This window comes from Rhipicephalus sanguineus, chromosome 10, assembly GCF_013339695.2.
Source record: "Rhipicephalus sanguineus isolate Rsan-2018 chromosome 10, BIME_Rsan_1.4, whole genome shotgun sequence".
In the NCBI taxonomy this organism is placed as follows: domain Eukaryota; kingdom Metazoa; phylum Arthropoda; class Arachnida; order Ixodida; family Ixodidae; genus Rhipicephalus; species Rhipicephalus sanguineus.
The window spans coordinates 84687224-84705687 of record NC_051185.1 but is presented as its reverse complement, the minus strand read 5'-3'; the positions used below and the strand labels follow the sequence as shown (position 1 = coordinate 84705687).

General features: G+C 46.6%; 1 non-coding gene across 1 annotated transcript; it reads left to right on the top strand.

Moving 5' to 3' along the window:
• The first annotated feature begins 1136 nt into the window (after positions 1-1136).
• Positions 1137-1208, top strand: Trnaa-cgc (transfer RNA alanine (anticodon CGC)). Its single transcript has one exon. It is a non-coding gene; the product is annotated as a tRNA-Ala (tRNA).
• The last annotated feature ends 17256 nt before the right edge of the window (positions 1209-18464 follow it).

Here is an 18464-nt window from a genome sequence, read left to right as displayed (position 1 = left end):
GACCACAAGACTCAGTTCTCTTTGCTGTTCGGGTCGAGTGCCCCCATGACCTCATTCTCGGCCACGACTTTCTGATCACGCATTCTGCCCTTATCGACTGTTCTTCTGGCCTTTTACAGTTAGAGCTTCCTGCTATGCCTGACCTCAACATCGCGTCGCCACCACGTTTATGCGCTGTCCAGTTGGTTCGCTTGCACCCAGGTACAGCTACTTACGTCTCATTCACCCCGGACCCTCCTGTCCGTGATGGCGACTACCTGATTACCCCTTCCTTGGACATTCTTCTGACGCGACGTGTAGCTCTGCCTCACTCCCTTGTTTGTGACTGTTTCTGCGAACCAAGCATGTATACCTGTACTCAACTTTGGACGTTTTGCACAGTTGCTTCCCGAAGGTATCACGCTGGGCACTATATCACCTTTAGACACACACGACCCTGTGGCCCTAGCCATTGATACTCCACCACCGGCTTCAGGAAGCCCTGCTGCTAGCGCAACACTTGATGACCCGCTCGACGACATGATTGCCCCGGACCTTTCCCCTATATATCAATATATATCCCCTATATAGCAATATATCATGAAAATCAAATTCTATCCCACCTTCACGTTCCGCTCACTGTGACATTCAATGTTTTAACAGCGTTTACATTATAATGCGTGCCGTTTTGATTGCATTATGAACCCCACTGTGCTGACCCCCGTCGCATGAGCCTTGGTCTGACAAACTAGTTTTTCAAACATTGCGATGCCAAAAATTTCCTACCTGGGATGCTGCTCTATGTTCTTGAAAAGCCATTGACAAGGACTTGAAAGTATTGAAATTATTGAAAACCTTTGATTTTTGGCATTCGAAACCTGTGTAAGCCCCATAATATAATCGTTCAAGTACTCAGATTACGTTCTGAACTAATGATGAATGAACTACTGATCCTCTCACTGGCAGACTTGATGCCTTCAAGTAGTATGCGAGGGATTATTGGTCAGCTGCCGGCTCGTGAGAAGATCACGTGCTATGTGACGCCAACAGTCAGAAAGAGTGTTCCACACTTGCCGCCATGGCTGCGATCGGCGCTGACTAAGACTCCTAGGTTTAAAAGCACATGTATACCCCATAAAGTGTACGGGAGGATGACCGCCGCCGTAGCTCAGTGGTAGAGCATTGGACGCGCTATTCAAAGGTCACAGGTTCGGTCCCTGCCGGCGGCAAGTTATCTTTTCTTCCACTTTACTTTCTTCACATATGTATTCTAATTACTACAAATAACGTCCCCTCTACTTTCCTCGGCATTATTGTGTGTTAGTTCTCTTTAATACCCCTGTTAGAAGGAATGTAATAATACAACAGAGGTCATCTATCGGTGTCCAGAAATATGCATTAATAGTTGCGGCTAGACGAACGAGCCATGAGAGAAAGGGAAAAGGAGGTAACACACACTACTTTCTAGTCCTGAAATACAGCACAAAATGAAACCCTTGCAACATAGCTTGAAAAAGTAGATGGTATATTGCAGTGATCACTGCTTGGCGGTTCCTAGGACGTGGCTTGGGCACTGTAGACCACATTTAATATCTCATGCTGTCTCAAGAACGACTGTGCATGTTTTCCCTCAGCTCAGTGCTTTAAATGTCCGATTGCATGCCAGCTGTGAGCACTAATTCTTTGAACTACTGAGCCTTCTATGTGGAATGGAACATCAGTTTCTCACAAGAATGCATCCCTAAATCGTTGGGAGTGCTTCATGGTATGGCTACTATTATCGTATGTGGAATGCATTAAGAGGGAACATAGGGAGACGGGAGGAGATATTGGATAGTCATTAAGCCTACATAACGAAAAGGGACTGTATGGTAGCTGTAGTGAACAACATCCTGGAATACTTTTTAGAAGGATACTTTACATACATTATGACTTCTGTAGCCTACTTAGTGTTTATCGAAAACGGAAATCAAGATTGGGTAGATAAAAAGGTAAAAAGAGAAAACAAGCAATGTTTCAAGTCAGCGGCAAGTGTTCAGTCGTGCTTGTTTGTTTGTTGTATGTGCCCGTGGTGCGCGTGTTAGACTGTGGTGGGTTATAGTGTGTCTGCAGGTAAGCGTAGCGGTGAGAAAAAAAAAGAAGGCTGTGGAAAGCCTGCTTGAGCGATCGCGAATGGTAGGACCCTTATATCCGCGTTTCGTATCTGCCTGCAAAGTTAGAGCACCTGTTTCTGGAAGTTACCGGGAGCTCCAGCGTGGCTATCGCATCTTGCGTCTAAGACGAGCGAGTTGCGACTGAGTGGTGAACTGAACGCGAAAAAATTTGTTGCTGCTAAAGAATAGATGGGCGTAGCCTTTGTACTGTAGCATCGTACTTCGGAGCGTTTTGATTAGTGTATACAACACTGGTACAAGGAATATAATAATTCAATAGAGGTCATCTTCCTATATCCAGAAATACATACTAATTGTTGCGGCTAGATAAATGGGCTATGAGATAACTGGAAAAGGCTGTAAAACACAATTCTTTCAAGTCCTGAAAAGCAGTGAAAAATGAAACCCGTGGAACTTAGTTTGAAAAAGTAGATTATATAAAAAGTACATGAAATGCACAGAGTAAATGACATAAAAAGTAGATGAAATCCACAGATATACCCGATAAATGTGGATGAACAGGAGGATGACCGCTGTCGTAGCTCAATTGGTAGAGCATCAGACACGTTATTCGAAGATTTCACGTTCGTTCCCTTCCGGCGGCAAATGATCTTTTGTCCACTTTGACTTTTTCACATTTGTTTTCTTCAATTGGTAGAGCCCGATGCTCTACCAATTGAGCTATGGCACCGGTCGTCACCTGTTCACTTTATGGCATATTTCTACGCATGCAAACCTGCAAGTGTGAATCAGCACTGCTCGTAGCCATAATGGCAAGGGTGGAACACTTTTCTTGCCAGGTGGGGTCACATAACACGCAATCTTTTAAAAACCTGGCAGCTGACTAATAAGCTCTCGCATACTACCAGAAGGTATCGGTCCTCCCGCAAGAAGATTGTCGCTATGAATGAACTAAAGAAGGTAATATCAGGGCTCGTTTCTTTGTTAGACACAACATTAATAAAAACCAAGGGACAGTGAAGCCAAGGGAGGTATAGAGGACGGTATTTTTATTATTTTAACTGTATTGTAACAGTTATGATATAGATGTGAAGAAAGTAAGCGGGTGAAAACGCAACTTGCTGTTGGCCGGGACCAAACTTTCAACCCTCGGATTACGCGCCCGATTCTCCACAAATAAGACTACGGCAGCGGTCGTCCCCCCGTTCTCTTTATGAGGTATTTCTATGCATGCAAACCTGAGAGTTTTAGTCAGCACTGCTTGTAGCCATGACAGCGAGTGTGGAACACTCTCTTCTTTCCTGCTGGTGTCACGGACTACATGACGCCAGCTGGCAAGCTGGATCGCGCATGTAATCCGAAGGTTGCTGTTTCGGTCCCTGCCGGCAGCAAGTTGTCTGTTCGTCCACTTCCTTTCTTCACATTTATATCATAATTAGTACAACACAAATAAAACACTACGAATAACATTCCATATACCTTCCTGTGCTTTGTTGTCTGTTGGATTTCATTAATGTTGGGTCTAACAAAGAAACGAGCCTTCAAATTTTCTTCTTTCGTTCAATCATAGCAAGGGTCTCGTCATGGCAGAAATGATGCCTTCAGGTAGTATGCGGGGGCTTCTTAGTCTGCCGCCAGGTTGGGAAAAGATCACTTACTACGTGAAGCCAGCTGGCAAGAGTGTTCCAAACTTGCTGTCATTGCTACGAGTGACGCTGGCTAAAACTCCTAGGTTTGCATGCACCTGATAAAGTGGACAGGGGCACGACCGCTGCCGTAGCTCACTTGGTAGAGTATCTGGCATGTAATCCAAAGGTTGCCAGTTCGGGGCCTGCCGGCGGCTAGTTCTGTTTTATTCCACTCACTTTCTTCACATTTATATCATATTTCATACCACAGAGTTAAAACAGCATGAATGACGTCCTTTATGCCTTCTTTGGCTTCATTGTCTGTCGGTTTTCATTAATTTTGTATCATAGCTGCAGTCTTTCACAGAGGAGGTGCTTCAGGTCTCATGGTTTAGTGACATGTGAGACTATCATGAGAAATGTAGGCACGACTTTGTTGTCTAATACTAATGGCTGTGTAACAAGAAATGAGCCAACGCAGTGTGGCTTGTGAGTTCAATGAAGCTGGGTTTGCCAGAACAATTGATAAAATACATTTCAACTAGCTAGCAAGGCACTCTAATTTTTTAAAGAAATGGCATAAGTGTGGAGGGGTACATACCATTTATGTGCACCCAATGCACACTGCACATGTCGTACTTCATTCCACCTCCTTTGACTATGTGGCTGCCGCGGGTGGGATTGAACCAGAGGCCTGGTACTCAATAGCACATCATAGCCACTGACCGACTGTGGCAGCTGTTGCTGAAATTGCAATAGAGAAAAATAGAAAAACATTGATATTGGCAACAAAAAGGGCAACTTAATGAAATAAGAATAGCAATAGCTCTCCAAGTCTACAGTCCAGACCATTCAGTCCCTTAGGTGAACTTTTTGGTGGCCTTTCGAATGTCGTGACCAATTGAAGAAGTTAATGTTTGTTTACCCACTATTTCCCAGGCTGTTCCTAACGCTGTGGGCCTGGCTTCAGCCACCTAGGGCCAACGAGCTAGAGGGCCCTACACGTAGGCTGCGGTGGCTGAGTACCCACAAGGCCATTCTGCTGTCAGTGCCAAAGTTCGTGCTTCAGATGAACACCATGCGTAACGGTGGTGACCACACTTTCACAGGTACTTCATTTTCATATCAAGTGGTGTTAAACACACACACAGAAAGACATGCTCTCGTAGCCAAACAGGGCAATATGGAAACGATTTGCCGCAAGTGGTTTGTTAACTAATATTATCCAAGTTCCAATCGCTTTTACCTTCTAGCCTTCCGTAACCTATAAACTACCTCTTCCCTTATTTTCTTTTTTTTTTTGTGCGTGTGTGTGTGTTTGTGCCTGAATTCAAGTTGATTTTTTCGTTTTTATGTGTTGCCACTTTTCCATACTGTATCCTATACATTGTAATTAGCTCATATATTCATCTTTGTATGTGTGTAAACACATATTTTGTTTTGTGAATATTTGTTTTCGAGTTGCCCCCCCCCCCTGCAATAATGCCCTCGTGATGCTGCAGGTACTTGTATAAATGAATAAAATAAATTAATGGAACCAACTCTGCTTTACTGCATCTCTGCAAAGCTTGCATGCGTGACGCTGGTTCATGCATGCAAGCTTTGCATTAGAGCACTGCACGGGCCGGGATTATGGGCCCGGGCCCGGCTTTCCAAATTTACCCGCCCGAGCCCGGCCCGGCGACTCAAAGCGAGACCCGGGCCCAGCCCGAACCCAAGAAAAGATTTCGCCTACCCGGTCCGGCCCGGCCCGACCACAGATCGGGCCCGACAGAGGCCCGAGCCAATAATCTAGGTGGGGTTGTCCGAGCATAGAATCGACCGCAAGGCAAGTATCTATGCTTGGCGCATGCTTCGCTAGCAAGTATACTTTAACCTATGGTACTTGTAAGAAGGGGCTGGCTCACCGTGGAAACAGTTGAGCGCACATACTGGGTATGATAAACGTTTGTTCGGCAGTGATATACTGTGCCTAATTTTCTAGGAATACAATCGGGATCATCAAGAGCGTTTTGTAGCAGATACTGTAGGAAACGTGATTTGCAGCATGAGTCCGGTTTGGATAAGGAGCGCAATAGAAACAGAGGGAACAGAAAACACAACGCTGTCTTCACTTTGTTTTTATTGCCCTCTGTATTGAAATTTAAATGGACATGAAAGTGAAACAATGAATTGGCTTAGATTGATAAATTGTACTGTGAGAAATCTAAGTTCATTAATTTCACCAACACAGATGCAATATTAAAGGAGAAAATCAAGGTCAAGGCTTCATTTTTAAATTTCGCGCCAAAATCTCCACGCATGACCACCAATATTTCAGAACATTTTTCGTATTTTGGCGACTTCGGTTTGTCGAAGTTTCCTGAAGCTTCCCGTGTTAAGTCTACCCCCCCCCCCCCGGAAGACAATGCACTTCATTTTTACCGATTAGGAACTGAGTAGGACCTAGCAGAAACCGTCAAAATCTATGACGCATTTGATGCAGGAATTTCAAGGTGGCGTCACCGTCCGTGATTTCTTTTTGCACGTTTTCTCGCTTCCCATGCGTCTTCTCACGGCAGGCGTGATGATTTTGCAATTGTGAAAGAGTAATTTACTAATAGGACAAAAATCGTTTTTCCCTTCGTTGTCCCTTTAAAGCATGCTGTAACGAAAAAGCCAACCGTGCACCTTTCTGGATATGTAGCACATGTTACATTCAGCATAGTAGCACCTTGCCACAGCACGAGAAATAGAGGGGAAAAGCCAGATTTATTACATTTGTTGTAAATACACTAACCTAGATAAAAATTATAACGAACCGCGTACACCACGTGCACTTTGGAAATACGTATAATAAGCGGAATAGAAAAACAGAAACTATTTGTCATGGCATTCTTTTCATATATCACACCACTGCTATTATATAGGGTCTATAAGTTGTTGTGGCAGAGTTTATAGTTTTTGTTCACATGTTATTGTACAAAAATCAAATCATAAAGAGACTCCGCTATATGCACACCATGCGCCGTTGCATCACATGTCCTGCCGCGCTAAAGTTTCTGGCACTGCTTGCGCTAGCCGCAGGGGCGCACATCTTTCTTGCTAAATGTGAAGGCGTCGGCAGTCGTAGTTCTTAACTTCCACAGCTGGAAAAAATTTAGGATGTCTTTTTGGACCTCTGCAGAATGAAAATAGCTGTCCAGCTGATCCCTTCGTTTCTCTCGTTCCCGAACGATGTGCCCCTCAACATAGTCTATAAACGCCTCTGAGGGCTTGTCCTTGCAGTTTTCAGCAGTTTTTGTTATACACGGCTTGCGCATGGTTCTTTTTTCCATAATATAATGGTGTATGCCTTCCTAACGATGTTATACCGGTAGAAGGTGGCCTACGCTGGTAAGACTGGACTGGTAGGACTGGCAGTAGGTGGACGAAGTGATTGCGGTCTATTTTCGGGGTTCTTTCTAGTTTGGTAATAAAGGTGCGAATAAGCTTCTCGACGCTTACTGATAGGATGCATACAATTCGAGGTAAGGGGACATCACCCGGCATGGAATTCGTGATTCTTATTTAAAGCCAGATATTTCGTCAAGCTAATATACTTTGCCTTTAAACATGAATATACATGTTTAATGGACTTATGCTATTCCTGCCAATTCCCACGCTGCTGTGGCAGTATATGTAGCTCTCGCACTATATAGTGCAGGGGTCTCAAACACACGGCCCGCGGAACTCTCGCTAGCGGCCTGCGGCCCGCACATGACTGTCTTCATCCCATTTTATTTATTTATTTATTTATTTATTTATTTATTTATTTATTTATTTATTTATTTATTTATTTATTTATGAGTACGTTCTTGAGCTACACAGGCATGACAGGTCTAAGTCATTTTTTCGTGAGGCACCGCCTGCAGCCACTATGTGTTGATACATAACCATGAAAAAAAAACACTATATTGCAGAATTGGCGTCCAGATTTTAGTCATTTTGTAGATAGGTATCGATATGTTGGGGGAAACTTGCCGCCAAATACCCTTCAGAAATGACCCATATATGAAATATTGAAAAGTTCTTTCAAATGGCAACGTTAGCTGAAATCTGGTACAACCTATTCCTCCCCCCCCCCCCTCCACTCTTACCTTTGTGACTGTGCTGGCCCTTGCGGAAGTAAATTTTTGTGAATGCGGCTCGTTAGCTGAGGCGGGTTTGAGACCCCTGCTATAGCGCGGAACAAGACGAACGCTCAGATGTTAACAGTGTGGGCACACAAAGCAGAGTGTGCATGTCCATCTCGCGTCACATGAGCTCTGGGAACCTACAGAGACCACGGAAAAAGAATATCTTTATAGGGATTTTATGCAACAAGACTTCGCGCAGTCTTTTCGTTTTAGTGGAGGGCTGGAACTTTCAAGAACGTTTCCCCCCCCGCCTGGGAGCTCCGTGATCGCACTTGCGAAGATAAGTTGTAGGTATAAATTTATTATATTACATTTATTACAGTCATTAAAGAATAACATTTGGGATATAAAATAATAACAAATGCAAATAAAGCACGGAATAGCGAGATGTTAAGTATATTTGCGCCTGGTCTATTTACTTTCAGCTCGCCCGTTTCAGATAAATCAAGTAGCCCCATATGCAAGAGGCAAAAGAAGAACAGTACTTGTCGCTCATAAAACTTCTCCAAATAGCTTGTTACACATAAAAAAAAAAAGAATCGTTTTATTGAGATAAAATGTGAAACGTATATGTACGCGGAACGTATGAGGAACACACTTGAAGGGACACAAAGAAAAAAACAATTCTTCTATTATCAGTAAATTACTCTTAAAATTTCGTAATCACCATGCTCGATGCGATAAGTCTTGGTAGGCGAGAAAACGGAAAAAAGAAAATGCGGGTGCCGACGCCACCGCGAAAATCATGCAACAAACCCCGTGACGTCATATATTTCGACGGCGTCTACTGGGATCTAAGTAGTTCCCAATCCGTAAAAATTAAGTATATTGACCTCTGAGAGGGCCATAGACCTGACATACCAATTTCATCAAGTTTCGTTGACCAATGTCCCCAAAGTACGACAAATATTCTAAAATCCGTGACTTCACGCGCGGAGATTTCGGCACCAAATTTAAAAATGGAACGTTGCCCTTGATGTTTTCCTTAGTATGGTGAAACTAATAACATTCGTGTCAGAGTACACTTTATCAGTCTTAACCGATTCATTGCATCACTTTAGTGTCCCTTTAAGAACTGAGCAAAGTCCAAGCTCGGCCCGACCCGAGCCCGCCACCTCAAACCCGAGCCCGCCACCTCAAACCCGGGCCCGGCCCTAAGCCCGGAGCTTCAGACCCGAGCCCGGCCCGGCCCGCCGTGAAGACTACCTTACCCGGCCCGGCCCGGCCCGTGGGCCGGGCCGGGCCCGGGTTTTTCGGGTAGGCCCGAGCCCATGCAGTGCTCTACTTTGCATAGCTCATGGAGGTGCTCAGAAGCTGTGACTGATTAATTGGCTGAAGCCTTCTACCTACACTAGACTCTCAATAATACAAACTCTGATAATTGAACCTTTTAGTTAAATCAAACAAATTTCAAAATATTGATTTGCCTGCTATGTTTTCCGTGTATTTTAAAACCACTTAATTCAAACTGCTCCATTGTATAAATTCGGTTAATTCATACTTTTTGCCAGTGTGATGGTCCATCTCATTATTCTACAACTCAGCTCTGTTTGTAAACGCTAATGATTGATGTGTGTACCTTGAGATGTTTTCCTAACAAATAAAAAAATTCGACAGATCCCATGCCTAGTGGGAATCGGTTTCATTCGAAGCAGTCGGTGAGTAATTGTCTGTGCTGCATTTTCTGGCTTTGAGTCAAGCGTTACGAGGTGGATCGATGTGTTTTTGTAAGTGTAGGTAGTAGTTGTGGGCACATCGTGGGCTTACCAGGAACGTTGACTACATGGCGTTTAACTAGGCTTGTGCAAATATTCGATCACTTCAAATATTCGAACAAATTATTCGAGTTCGCTACGAAACGAATTTAAATTCTAAGAAATTTCGAAATATTCGAAATGAACAAATAGACATATAAACCGCATGTAAAGGTGGTTTCACTGCAGTGGAGGTGTGCTATACTGTGAATACACCTTTTCAGGAGAAATCCGCACTGCCGCGAAGCCCCACTTCAAGTCTAAATGAACATACCGTAAATCCTCGTTAATTCAAAGTCACTGGGACTGTGAAAAATCTAATTAAGCGGGTTTTCGAATTAACCAAACATAAAAAAAGCGGGATGCAAGGAACTTTGAATTACTGGAAGTATTCAGAGGTGGTCGTTTGCTGTTCCTGCTAGTTTGTGGCTGCAAGGGTTATGTCTTCCAGTAATACCTGGTCCCAATTTTGCCGCTAAACCGGGGAAACTGCGGGCCTCGCTGCTGCCAGCGCAAGAAAAAAAAATGGCCTCGTGGTAAACTCAAATGCGCGCCTGCGGAAGAGACGTGCTTCGCTGCAACACAGCGGTGACACGTGAGCGCGCTCGCGAGCCGTCCACGTGTGAATTCTGTGGCCGCGCGCCTCACCGACGTTCGGACTGCCCGGCTCGACGCTCCGCCTGCAACTTCTGCAAAAAGAAAGGGCACTTCGCTGAAGTATGCCGCTCGCGGAAGCACCAGCAGAACAAGCTCGGCTCCGTTCACCTGCATGCCGTTGGCGCTCCCGCCGCTGCAAAGTTTGTCGACGTGACCGTTGACAACTACACAGCGCAGTTCAAAGTCGACTCCGGCGCCGAAGTATCTGCTGTACCCAGCGACTTTCCTACGCTGCCTGCCAAGCTCGACAGTCTGCTCACCGGCCCTGGAGGACAGCCACTTTGCGTGCTAGGCTCGTATCTGGCACGACTTCGGTGGCAAGGAAAAACAAGCTGCCAGCGCCTATACGTAATCCAGTCACTCACTGTGCCTCTTCTGGGACTGCCAGCGCTCCAAGCCCTGAAAGTTGTGAAATTTCTTGACGAACTCAAGACTCCAAAAGCAACGCTGCACGCCGAGCTCTTCAAGGGATTGGGCACTCCCAAGGATGAGTACGTTATTCGGCTGAAACCCGATGCCGTGCCCTTCTCGCTGAGCGTCCCCCGCAGGATCCCCATCCCGCTGCTTGAGGTCGTCCGCCGCGAGCTGGACAAATTGGAAAGCGCAGGCGTGATCCGCAGGATCGACAAGCCAACTCCATGGTGCTCTGGTCTCGTTGTCGTCAGGAAAGACGATGGTTCCTACCGGCTATGCGTCGACTTGACTCAACTTAACAAAGTCGTCCTCCGCGAACGCCATATTTTGCCAACGGTTGAGCAAGTCCTTGGCCTCCTCGGTGACGCAACAGTCTTTTCAAGGCTGGATGCGACCGCAAGCTTCCATCAGGTGAAGCTTTCTGCCGATTCCCAAGAGCTCACGACATTCATTACCCCATATGGCTGATACTGCTTTTGCCGGCTCCCCTTTGGCATCACCTCGGCTCCCGAGTACTTCCAGAAACGGATGGCAAGAATCCTGGAGGGCCAAGAAGGGGTCGCCAACATGATAGATGGCATTCTGGTTTTTGGACGCACCCGCCAGGAGCACGACGCCAGACTGAGCCAGGTGCTATCTCGCCTTGCAAAAGCAGGCATTACATTGAACAAGGACAAGTGTCGCTTTGGGGTATCTGAGGTCTCCTTCCTCGGTGTTGTCGTCTCAGCTAAGGGTATTAGGCCAGATCCAAGCAAGGTTGAAGCGGTCAAAGCTATGGAAGCTCCTACAGACGTCGCCGGTGTTAGACGACTGCTTGGAATGGTGAATCATCTCGCCAGATTCCTGCCACACATCTCGGACGTCACAGCACCCATCAGAGCCTTGCCGAACAAGTCTGCGAGTTGGGTGTGGCAGCATGAGCAAGAGGCAGCATTCAAGAAGGTCAAAGAGCTCTTGACGTCGGACAGGTGCATGGCCAAGTACCACCCGTCGTATGCCACGACAGTGTCCGCAGATGCAAGCTCTTTCGGACTCGGCGCAGTATTGCTGCAGACTCAACCCTCGGGAGAGCGTCGCCCAGTCGCATTTGCTTCGAGGTCAATGACGAGTACGGAACAGCGTTACAGCCAGACCGAAAAAGAAGCTTTGGCAACGACGTGGGCTATCCAAAGGTTCGACGAGTTTGTCCGTGGCATCACCTTCGACGTCGAGACCGACCACCTGCCTCTCGTCTCACTTCTGGGCAAGATGGAACTGGATATGTTGCCGCCTCGTATTCAGAGACTACGGCTCAAGACAATGCAGTACCAGTTTCGCATGCTGCACATGCCGGGAAAACTCCTAGCAACAGCAGATACCTTGTCACGTATCACCCACAAGGCACCCACTCCTGTAGACACGGTGGAACTCTTCGCAGCACAAGTAGTCGGCTGCATGTCGGAAGTCTTGCCACTCCGCCCTGAACATGTACGACAGGCACAAGAATCCGATGCAGAGTGCAAGGCCCTCATCTCCTTCTGCCAGCAAGGTTGGCCACGAAAGGCCAAGCTACCTCTGCATGTGTCGAAGTACGCCTCCGTGGCGGACGAGCTCTCTGTCTGCGATGGTATCCTGCTGAAAGGCCCCCGGATTGTCATCCCATCATCTCTTCGGCCGGCGGTCTTGACGCTGTTGCACGAAGGCCATCAGGGCATCAACAGAACCAAAGCCCTAGCTCGGGAGTCGGTTTGGTGGCCGGGTATCTCGGCAGACATCGCCTCTCTCGTCGCCAACTGCGAACAGTGCGCTTCCACCCGGGTGAACCTTGCAGAACCCCTAGTCTCCACAGCTCTACCTGGACGTCCCTGGGAATTTCTCGGAATGGACTTGTTCCATCTCAATGGCCAGACGTTCCTCCTGGTGGTGGACTACTACTCGAGGTTCCCCGAGGTGGTGACCCTGAGAAGCACTACAGCTCGGGCAGTCATCGATGCTCTCAAAAGCATCTTCGCACGCCACGGAATCCCACAAGACGTCAGGTCAGACAACGGCCCACCATTCTCGTCGCAAGAGTTTGCGGCATTTGCAGCGTCTTATGGCTTCAACCATGCGACCAGTAGCCCACACTATGCCCAGTCAAACAGAGAGGCAGAGAGGATGGTACGGACAGTCAAGGACCTGTTCCGCAAGTCCAAAGACCGTCACCTCGCTCTGCTCAGTTATCGGGACACTCCGGGAGTCGATGGCTTCAGTCCAGCCGAGCTGTTGATGGGACGCCGGCTGAGAACCAGAGTCCCGAAGCAAAACTCCCAGCTACGCCCCAACTGGCCGCCTAGGAAAGATGTCGTCACCAAGGATGCGGCCTACAAGCGTAAGCAGACCGACGACTACAATAGGCATCATGGAGCTCGAGACCTGCCACCTCTCCAAACGGGTCAGCGTGTGTGGGTGCGCCCTGATCAAGTGCAAGCTACGGTCCTCAGCCCGGGGCAAAGGCCAAGAAGCTACATGGTTGAAACAGACCGAGGTGGTGTTCTACAGCGCAACCGCCGTCACCTAGTGCCTTTCGTGCCTTCTGCCTCCAGTGAGGAATCGCTGCCGACAGCTGCACGGCAACCATCGCCACCGCAGCAAGTTCCCCTTCAGGAACCTCAGCCTGCCAACAGTGTGGAACCTGCGGTCCCCCAAGGGCAGCCTTTGCAACATTCTCTTGCAGCCAGGGACCGTAGTGATGGTGTTACACGAACACGTTACGGCCGGCGCGTTGTTCCGCCGCGCCGTTTGAACTTGTGAGATTGCGATGTGTTTGGCGTCCTCCATCCTCCCATCGGACTTTCTCAAGGGGGGAGATGTAGAGGTCGCCACAATTCAGCCTTTTGATTAGGCCGCCACTGGAGCGTGGCGCCCCCTGTTACTGCCGTGCATCATATATATGTTCGTGTGCCAATAAAGTCGGGGTTACACTTTCGTCCGAGCCAGTGGCGTGTACGCGTCAGTCTCTGCGTGGCCGTGCCCCTGCGGCACTAACCACGCGACAGAAGCGAACTCGAATATTTTGTTCGAATGTTATTCGAATATTGTTCGAATTGTTCGAAGTATAGTAAATTTTAAAACATAACATATCTTACAGGTTATCGCTTGCGTGCTACTGAAAGTCAAATCCTGCTATTACTCAAAGTTGCTTCCACTTCCCTTTGAACCAAAAAGAATGGCATATGCATATGCCTTGTTTCAACTTTAAACATATTGCGCTGGTTAGTTGGGTCATGATAAATATGCTCATTTTTCTTTATAATATGTGATATAAACTATTCGAATTCGCTTCGAAATTTGGTTTGACCAAATCACTATTCGCTTCGAATTCCCTTCAGACCTAAAATTCACTATTCGCACAAGCCTGCATCATGGTCCCTCAATACTTTTACTGGTCATGAAACTCTCGCGTAACTCAATGGGAGAGCTTCATATACCGCCCGCACTTTCTGCGCCGCGGCGCTGGCGTAGCTAGAAGGGGTTTCTGCGCCGCGGCGCTGGCGTAGCTAGAAGGGGGACGAGGAAGCCGGCTGCTGCTGGCCGCCATTAGCGGAGTGTTGTTTGTGCTGGTTGCACCCCTTTTTTTCTTTTCGCGGTCACCTCGTCGTGACAGCAATGCCCAACACCTGCTGTATGCCGGGCTGTCGCTCGGGATACAAGGGCACCGTCAAAAAAGTATCCCTGTTCTGTTTACCAGCTGATGCAGAATAACGCCACAGGTGAAAATGTGCAATCCCGCGACAGGAGACTGTCGGATTTTTGTTCGACCCCAAGTACGTTTGCGTGAGTGAAAAACATTTCGATACAAGTGACATTGTACGTGCGGACATGTGCACAGTGAACGGAAACACCTTTTCACTGTCTCAAGATGGACCAAGACTGGTGGAAGATGCCGTGCCTAGAATTGTTTGTGTGGTGTGTGTGAGTGTGTTTGGAGTTTTATGTGAAGTGCGGTGTTCGGAGTGTGAGCGTTTGCTTTCTGGATAATGATAGAATCTAAAAAGTGATGCCGTGGGCCAAAATGCAATATTTTGTTTTAACTTCGATAATGCTGTTTGCTGGTGCTGTCGCTGAATCGAGAAAGTTTCTAGAAAGGTTCAAAAAGAGTAATGCAGTTTTATGTAATTGATCAGTTTAAGCTGAATAACTGGGTTGATCGAAGCACCGGGTTGATTTCGATTTGCGGGGGTGCTTACATAGAAGGGAGAGGGTGGCTAACTAGAATGCCAACTTAGAACTCGTGGTCATTGCGACAGTATATGGGAATGGATAAAAAAAAAGAAAGAGCCGCACATATTAGAACTCGGCAGTGTTATGAAATTTGTATGCGTAAAATCAAAACCTTTCGCTTGAAAATCGCACATAGTGCCTATATCTAGCAAGAGCAGCTCACAGGAGTTTCACCTCATTATTTTTTTAACCTTGAAAATCAAAAGTGCGAATTATGACACCAAAAAAAAAAAAAGGAAAGCAACACGAGCATCCCTCTCCGTTTCTTGGTATCTCAATCTGTGCTTTTGATTTTTAAAGCTATGTTTCACTAACGATATTCCTCAAGAGGTACTTCAAAGCTATTAACGCCAAGTTAGCCTGATATACAGGCTTGTTTATTGGCACACGAACTTCTATTTTCAGCTTCGTGATGCCCTATAGAATAAAGTGACAATTAGTCCGAAAATGAGCATAACGTGCAGCCAGAACACAGCTACTCCGCAACCTCTAGCGCAAAATATGTTAACCTGTCAGTCATCTAGAACCAGTCACAGTGTTCGGTTTAAGCCCGAAAGCGACTATGCAGGAATCGGAGAAATGTAGGAACCTCATGAACACACGCGTCGTTTGACAGACATCCTCAGTCAAAACATTGCCAGCAGTCAACGACTTGAGCAATTTGACAATGCTCATCATGTACCATATTGACAATACTAATCACTGCTATGATTTGTTAGCGAGAACACGGAGAAGCAAAATATCTGAAGAAGTGTATTTGACGGCAAACGCTTCCGCGAATGCGCAACTGCCCTACAATTACAGATCAATTACAGTGTACTAGAATAGGTCACTGTAGATCAATGCCCTTCTGCTTACGGTGGCGCCTCTGGTGGCCACTTTTGTCCCTATATGAAACTTTCGCGGTAGTTTCATGACCAGTAAAAAGTATTGAGGGACCATGCCTACGTTTAACCCTTTGTGCGACAGTGGGACATATACATCCCACTTTTTCCGTCTGCAGGAAAAATTTTCTCCCACATCACCCGTTACAGTTAGCGCAACGATAAGTCACTCATATGTTACCTAAGTCTTCCTATTCTCCAGGAAAAATCTTTTACCACACTTTCGAAGGGCGGAAGCTGTGTTACAGTGATGTTAATTTTTGATAAATTTTTCATGATAGCTTGCGAGTTTTCTTCTTGAGATAGAAAGAACTTACCAATCGAAATACCGGATAATTTCCTCTTTTTCTGGTTTTTCAGAGAGGTGATTTTAGCTTCCAGTCATCACGTATTTTTGTAAATTTGCGGAATAACTTGACCGATAAATGCATCGTAACAATCCCCTGCGATATTGCCAAGCTCATCCGTCAGCGTAATTGCGGATATTGGTGCGTGAAATAGTTTTCTTGATATCATATTCCTCTTGAAAAGTAGTGTGGGCAGAAATTTTTTTCGGGGGGGGGGGGGGGGGGAGAGGCACCTCTTTGATCCGACATTGGGGCTCTTCGATTTTCCATTTCTGGCTACCCGCTGGCTGCCAGAGCCAGCCAGAGTGTGCTCGTTTTTCTCGGGTCGCTTCGACCCCCCCGCAGCGCACTTCCGGTTGGCATTCGTTTTTCTCTGGTTGGACGGTTCTGGAGACCCGCGGGGAGCCCGAGGGTCGCCAGAAGCTTCCAGGACAATTTAGTCGTGAAAGCTCTCTGGAAGGTTTCGGGCTACCAGACGCCGAAAAGAGACGATACGCGCTCGCCGCCATCTTTTTGAGGACTCAGCAGATTGCAATGCAGGCGCTTGCGGACTACACCTTAGCTTGTCCTTACGCTCGGCGCCGTTCCGCCGTGCGAGATGGCGCGATTACGAGTGGCGGCGAGCATTTGGAGCTGACGTTTATTGCTTTTTTTATGTGTCCCGTGAAGTTTCCTTCCGTGAACAACGCGGCGAACTGTCGCGTTCTAACTGCGTCGTGCACATGTCCCAAAAGGTATGTACACGTTCGTACGCACGCATGGGGACCCCTTTCGAGTTTATTTTTTCATAGTAGTATTCGATTGTGGTGTCGTGTGTGCTTTATGTATGCTTAGCTGAGACAATTGTGATCGAACTAGCTATTTCACTCCGTCGTGTTTTTGCGTGTGTGAACCCCGTCAGAACTTGACTATTTCAACTAGGTCTGCGATGTTGATAAAATGCACTCATTGAATAAAAGCGATCGCGACATTGTTTTTTGTGTGGTGCTCGTTCGTCGCGAACGACGTGCGAGCGTACTTCGATCTACGGGCCTAATATGTGAGGTTATTCTACGGCGCGTCGATGTGAAGAAACGGAGATGAATTCAGAAATGTATACATCCTTTTGTTGCTTATTTCATCGTCGGCTTTGTCTTTTTCCACCTCTTAGCAATAATGCCATGCAGTATGTACGCAGTTATCACCTAGTAGCTCAAATAAAAGCTGAGCTATACATGAGATTTTTGGAGTGCCACTTAGGACTGGAAAAGAGGCTCAGGCAACATCTGCCAAAACGAGTCGAAGACGCGCCAAACAGAAGTTTATTTTAGATATAACGCGCACTCGTGGTACCGATACCGCCGCATGTCTCAAGTTATGACAAAATTAGGGGTGTGCGAATATTCGAAATTTCGAATATTTTTCGAATAGTGTTTGCTATTCGATTCGATTCGCACTGGAATTTTACTATTCGAACTATTCGAACTTCCCAAAAACAAAAACAGTCAACGTCTGACTGAAAGTGCCCCCTTCAGATTTTTAATATGCTTCACCTCATTACACTCTCGTATTGCGGCAAAGCTGCCTTTCAAGCTCCGTTACGGTCGAACTTAGCCAAGAGACAAAGTCCGGTTGGAAGTGGTCCCTAGATTTTCAATATGCTTCACCTCATCACACCGCCGTACTGCGGCAAAGCTGCCTTTCAAGCTCCGTTACGGTCGAACTTAGGCAAGAGACAGTCAACGTCCGATTGGAAATGGTCCCTAGATTTTCAATATGCTTCACCTCATCACACCCCCGTATTGCGGCAAAGCTGCCTTTCAAACTCCGTTATGGTCTAACTTTGCCAAAATACAGTCCACGTCCGAATGGAAGTGGTCCTTAGATTTTCAATATGCTTCACCTCATCAAGCCTCGATATTGCGGCAGAGCTGCCTTTCAAGCTCTGCTACGGTCGCAAATTTATTAACTCAAGAAAACGCTGGTTCCAATATGGAGATGAAAGATGTGGCAGAGTTGTGGCCTCAATTAATGATGTTTTGGACCTGAAATTTGGGCAGGAAGTCCGAAAAATTGGACGCCGAAGCTTTTTAGCATCCAAAATTTCAGATGTTCTTATATATTGACCTCTACGAGGCAGATTTGGAACTCCGGACTTGAAGGGAGCACACCCTTGTCCGCCACATCTCTTGGGCTTCCACAGAAGATGAAAAAGGAGGAGAGGCTGAGGAAATGGCATCTCTGCCTATCACGTGTAAAGTGTTGTCAGCAACACTTTGGTTGCACCAAATCATGTACATAAATACAAT